Raw genomic sequence first — 7,020 nt, 5'->3', positions numbered from 1 at the left:
AATATCATATATAATTCCAGTTACCCACCTATGCAGGGGCATTATTCAAGTTGATCCTCTTATTTCTACTCCAACACCACTAAGGCCTTAACACCTAAATCTTGGAAATTGAGCATGGAAGTGGCAAAAACCTCCAACAAAGTACATTTATTCACAAACCCTACAAACCCCAGATTTGAAATACATTCCTATGGTTGGTTAGGGTTCCCTAACTAGTTTTTTAAGGGATTTGGAGGCCAACTGGACATCTTGGTCCTATAATTGATCCATACATTTAGAAATATTTAAGTGCTTGACTGCGTGTTTGAAGAGGAAAAATGAGAGAAAGGAGGAGTGCACGGGACCTGAGCTTTTGGTATTTTTGTGTGAGAACTTCATTCCAAACTGTGCACACCATGGATGCTGAGAGAAAATCCTGTGGTCTCGCTAACAATGTCAAGATGAGGAGGGACAACAGTTACTGCAGCTTCTACGGCTTCTGGCAATCTCCACGCTACTCTCCATTTTTCCCTTTGGTTATGGGCTCCCCTCTGTTCAATCAATTGAGCAAGTAGCAAGAATAGGAAATCCACCCTTTGGTTATGGGCTCCCCTCTACTGAATCAATTGCACGAGTAGAAAGAATAGGAAATCCAAAGGGGTATCAGAAACTTGTGTGTATTGCAAAAAATATAGTTTTACTATAGGAAAAGACATTTCGACGATTTGAAAAAGAGTTTGAAACAAAACAAATTTTCCATCGTGCAAAATATATAAAGGGGGGTTAGAGTTACAATTGGTTCTCATTTAGAAGAATTAGATTACACAAAAATTATTAAACAACTATAGGAAAATACATTTCGATGATTTGAAAAAGAGTTTGAAACAAAACAATTTTTGATCATGCAAAATATATAAAGGGGGTTAGAGTTACAATTTGTTTTCATTTAGAAGAATTAGATTTTTTCCAGTTTCATTTTTATGTCCATTGTTATTATAGAAAAGGTTAATGCATATTCAATATTAAGATAATACACACAATTTATTGAACGACTATAGGAAAATACATTTAGACGAATTGAAAAAGAGTTTGAAACAAAACAGCTTTTGATCATGCAAAATATAGGAAGGGTGTTAGAGTTACAATTCATTCTCATTTAGAAGAATTAGATTTTTTTTGGTTTCATTTTTTAGATCCATTACTATTGTGGCAAAGGTTAATGAATATTTAATATTAAGATAATATGCACAAATTATTGAACAAATACAGGAAAATAGTAAGTTCAAATAGTCACCACTAAGTTTTGAATGGGATCTAAAATTTGAATTTCTCAAAATTGAATGAAGTTGGAACCACTCTGAAACAACCTGAAACAATTAATGTTAATATTAAAAATTTAAGTAAAATTTGACATTATCCTTATCTTTCCTTTTCAAAAAGGAAAGATAAGGAGAATGTCAACTTTTACTTTAACTTTAAAAATTAAGTATTACCATTAATTACTAGGGTTAGGTTTTGTAGGGCCCTAGGGTTAAGATAATTTTTTTCCTTTTAAGTATTTTTTATTAAAAAATAATATTTGGTGGTCATTAGCTATGTTGCACTACATTCTTTAGAATTGGTCAGTTTAGTAGAGAACTAGTCACTTTGGTGTTTTAAGGTCAGTTCAATACAAGACCAACCTTAGCCAATCTGAACCACCAAATTAGACTAGTACAACTCTAAAACCATTGGGACCAGCCAATTCCACTAGTTATAGGCTAGTTCCAATAAGAGTGTGCCCTTCTCATCTTCCTCTAAAGTTGTTTTGTTGTATCCTTTCTGATTTGGAGAGTGCCATAAACTCTCGGAGTGTTGTGAGCACCTAAGATAATAAGTAGTTAAGCATTGACAAACATAATTTTGCAAGGAACTAGTACAGAAATCACAAAACATATTTAATGAGGACGTGCATGAAAGGAACTATTACATACCTCCCAAGATAGTTAGTGAGGATGTGCTTGACCAAAAAGCATCAGGAAAAAATATCCACCCTCAAAAACCCTTCCCAAAACATTGAATTGTGGTGAAAAACAAATTGTTGGTAGGCTATTAATGCTACCAACAATCATTCCCTCTCCAATTTCACAAGAAGATCATACTCAAGCTACCTCCTCCACTATTATTATAGTAAGTTCTTGCAACTGTGTGAGCTACAAGAAATTAAAACTCCCTTGGAATCACCACCAATCTTAGGGAACTCGACTTCTATGCATGCCCTAACTATTTTGGGTTGATTGATCAGTTAATCAGATGATCATTGAGTTTGAATGAAGTCCCACTGCTTAAATGACCTTCCACTAGTTCCTCCAAATGTTAGAACTAGTTTAACTGACAACAACATGAGATAATTGACCTTTATTGCTACAAATTAGCAATGGCATATGCAAAACTAAACTCTAACTCCTCCAACTCGAATTTACTGAGTAAACTAGGTGACAAAAGCCATGTCACACACATTAACATCATCCAAGTTGTCTATTGAGGTGGAAATTCGAATTTTTTCAACTTTATCAAGGAAAAATCAAATTGAGAATTTCTTGCTGCATTTTTCAACACATAGTTCACTAGAATGTATTACTTTCACTGTGAACTTGGCATAGTTCACATGTTAAGTTCATAAGGTTTTGGGTTGATGTGGTTCTATGTGTTGTGTATATAAAGAATAGGTGTCCATCTCATGCTATCAGAAACAAGACATCCTATGAAATGTTGTATGGACACATTCCTTCGGTGAGGCATCTCAAGGTTTTTGGTTCCTCCTGTTATGCCTTCATACCTAAGGAACATATAAAAAAACTCAGTGCAAGGAGTCACAAATGTATTTTCTTTGGGTACTCATACATCTAAAGAATTATGATGAAGTGAATAAGAAGTTTATAATATCTAGAGATGTGAACTTTCTTGAGTCTTCGAAGATTGACAATGTTGTTAAGTGGCAGCTTAATCGTTTGGAAAGGTTCAAACATGCAAAGTATTTTCAAGAGTTTGATACTAAGATTCCACATCTCCTTCTCCTACTATACTTTCTTTGAAGAACCTTTAAGAAATCAAGTTGAAGAAATTCCTTCCCTTGCTTTGTTAGGAAAGAGCTAAGAGACTACTTGCAGCAAGTAGCCAAATCTGACAAGCATTATGGGTACATGCAAGATACCAAGCAAGGATTAATGCAAAGGAGTAATGAAAAGAAGTGTATTGACTATATACATATCATCAGACATATTTCATCCCACTTAGGATGCCTTGCATCGTGCCTGGTTAGTCATAAGATCATGTTGGTCATAACCTCCATAGCTTAAATAAACAAGTGGTAATACTCTTCATCTTCTAAGATATGTAATAAACAAGTGAAAGGGAGCAAGACATGTAGAGGAATCATGTGGAATTACTTTCAGTTCTTGCAACCATGCATGTCATTGAAGACAGAATGATACGATAACGATAAGCAATATTTTAAGCTACACTAAGAGGTGTATTTTAAAAGATGTGCTTTGTTTTTCAAACCTAACCTCCAAAGGGTTATGCATCAGATGCAGTCTTCATGCGGTACTGATATTATATCATACCTTGGGTTCCTTGGTTTACTTATTTTTCTTCCCAACTCCTTGAGAGTCATCTATGATGTCATCCTTCTTCATAGCCCCTGAGAGACATAATTGTGTAGTTTTAGTAGGCAATGACTATTGCAGGATGAGGCCTGGGAGGTCACATTTACACATTTTTAAGATGCAAGGCACTACTATGGTATGAGGCCCTGGGAGGACACATCTACGCAGTTTCAGGATGTAAGGCAAAATGGGTAGTCAAGGGACAAAACTGCATAGTTTCTAGGGATAGTGGGTTCGGGCTGAGGGAAGGAGATTGGAGGAAACCACTGCGTAGTTTTGAATGCTAAGGGAGGTGGGGATTTCTATGCATTGCACAGTTCCAACAGGCAAGGGAAAATCTTGAGGGTTACATATGTGAAGTGCGCAATTCAAGAAAGTTGGATGAGGCTAGGTTGCTAAGGAAACTTCGAAATTTGGCTAATTGTGGGATCAATTGAACTGATGTGAAAAGTGATAAATCTTGACTACGATCACACACTTAAAAACTTAGTGATACAACATAGACCATCCAAAACATGCAACAACCTTTGTGGCAGCTTACGGCAAGTGCAACTTTGATGATAGACTTTGGGAGGATAAAGGTGACACTTGTGTAAGAGTGTGTGAAATGAGTGTGAAACATGTCTATGTGGTGAGGAAAACCCATTCTCATAAAGATTTCCCCTTGAAGCAAAACAAACCTCCCTTTGCATGACAAAAGATAACCCCCATGCCCAAAGATGACACATTCTATGTAAATATAAAAGCATGAACACTCTTAAGATAGAAAAGTGGAGCTTGAGATCATGAACTTACCAATAAGTGACAAAGGAACGATCAATCAAAATATCCATAGTAGGCTCCAAAATTTAAGTGCAGGAAAAAATTTTGGAGGGTGTTGCAGCTACTACAACAGGGCCTCCACCTTCTTGCTAGCTTCTTTTTCAATGAGTGTCTTGAATTCTACGAAATTGGAGAATGTCTCATCTTTCTTCCACATGAAGAAGATCCAAAACTTCCGTGAGAAGTCATTAATAAAAATGACAAAATATTTGTGTCTCATAGTGGAGGTTGTCGAGAAAGTTCCATAAACTTGATAGCAGATCCTTTCTAGGACTGCATGTGCTTTGTTGTCCTGATCATGGAATGTGGATTTTATGTACTTCTGCAACGTACATCCTTCGCATATATCCTATTGCTTAAGTGCTCCTTTAGGGAGGCCCGTGTTTATTTGTTGTATAATATTCGAGGTACCATGATGCAAATGGCCAAGTATTTTGTGCCAAAGTTCATCGACATCGCGACCTATACTTTCTCCACCTTAGTGCTTAATGCAGCACAGTATTCCACATCTAGCTTATACAAGTTCTTCACACGAACCCTGATCTGCTTCACCTGTCATGTGGCTATGTGTCTCAGGAATGCTTTTCCTTTGATGAATATCACTTCACAACCATGGTCTTCCAAAACTGCAACAAGGAAGAGATTTTTCTTTAGGCCTAGAACAAGCATGACATCCTTGAGCCTGAGAGGGGAGCCTGACTCCCTTTGAAAGGTGACTATACCAATACTAGGCACATTGTACCTTTTTTCATCCCATGGCTTAATGTGAATCTAAAGATATTTCTCCTCCAAGTCACTGAAAAAATATTTACACCTTTTCATGTGGAACGATGCACTTGAGTCCAAGTACCACACAATCCCCATCATTGTGCTAGACATGCATACGATAAGGGTAAAGTCAAGCTCGAACTATGGAGCCAAGGTTTAACATGCTGCTCCTCGTAAGGTCTTCTTGATTGCATTTTTGTGTGGAGAATTCATGGCATAGTGGCCGCATTCATGACAATGGAAGCATTTAATTTTGATAAATCTTTTTTCTTCCCCCCTTGACTCGATTCTAGTTTGCTTTGTTATTTATTCTGTTTTCCCTTCTTTCCCTTTCAAACTAATCCAAAGTTTTCTTTATCCTCCCCCTTGGATGAGGTCCCATCTCTAGTATTCTGCCTTATTTCCTCTTGTACCAAATCAGACCATAAGTGTTCCCAATTTGGTAGTTTCTCCCTTCCATTCACTGAATCTTGATAGTTATGCCAGCTCTTGGGAAGGCCCAGAAGGGCTAGGCTTACCAATTCATCCTCTGAAACAATAACACCAACTATTGCAAGCTCATAATGAACTTGTGTGAACCTACTTAGATACTGCGGGATAGTGTCATTCTTCTACATCTTGATATTTCAAAGTTTATCCTTGAGCTCCAGCTTTCATGATCACTACTATTCTAAAATAGATTTGTCAATGTCTACCACATTTCATAAGTATTTTCTTTCCCATGGAGATTGGTGACAATGTGGTCTCGTACTCCCTCCAATATTATTCTCCTCGCCTTGGTTACATCTTTCTTCCACTGAGCAAGGTTTTCGACATCATATTTCGCTGGTTTTGCAACATCTCCCTTGATGTATTCTAGAAATCCATTGTCATTGAATACATGCTCCATGCGATCCTTCTGTGTGATGAAATTAGAGTTTCATTCCAATGCATACTATAGCCTCAACCCATTGAAGGTCATCTTCTAAGCTCTGAAGAGATCCTGCTACACTAAACTGCAAATTTGAACCTCCTGAGAAACAAGTTCGATATTCTTGCTCTAATGTGAATCCTTCTCTAATACCATGTAAAAATTATGGTGTAGATTTTCAATTGCTCATGAAGTTTTAATAAAAATTACAAGACAAAAGCCTACTCTACTACAATATGGAAGTTAATTCCCAACTTAGAGAAAGAAAATCAAACATGCAATAAGAAATAACGCATATGCACACAGTATCTTTCTTGGAGAAAGAAATCTGGTAAAAACCCCAATGTATGCTTTGCTCAACTAGCACAACCTACAAATGAATAACCTCTATCTCTACTCATTGAGAAGCTCTGACCCACACTTAGTCAATTTATGCCGTTTCTTGAGCCCCTATTTCCTTGCGCAATTCCTCGAGAAATTATTCCTCCATTATTTAGGAAATTTTCCAAAATGGATTGCGCAATTCCCAAGGTTCATCATCTGATTGCATGCAACACTTGTACACTGAAGATTAGTCTACAACTAATGTTACACTGCCTTGGAATCTCCACCACAGCTAGGGAACTTGAATTCTTTGCATGAACTAGTTATTTTGGGATGATTGATTAGTTAACTAGATGATCACTGAGTTTGACGTATGTCCCACTACATAGCTGACCTTCCACGAGCTCCTCCAACAATTAGACTAGTTTACTTGAATACAATTCGAGATAACTCACCTTGATTGATACAAATTAACAATCACAAATGCTTAACTAAACTTTAACTCCTCTAACTTAGATTTACTCAGTAAACTAGGTGACACAACACATGCCACACAAGTTAATTGCATCC

Source organism: Pinus tabuliformis, chromosome Q (assembly GCF_031772625.1).
Source record: "Pinus tabuliformis cultivar Carrire ecotype Pingquan chromosome Q, CPIR1, whole genome shotgun sequence".
NCBI lineage: Eukaryota > Viridiplantae > Streptophyta > Pinopsida > Pinales > Pinaceae > Pinus > Pinus tabuliformis.
This window is presented reverse-complemented; position numbering follows the sequence as displayed.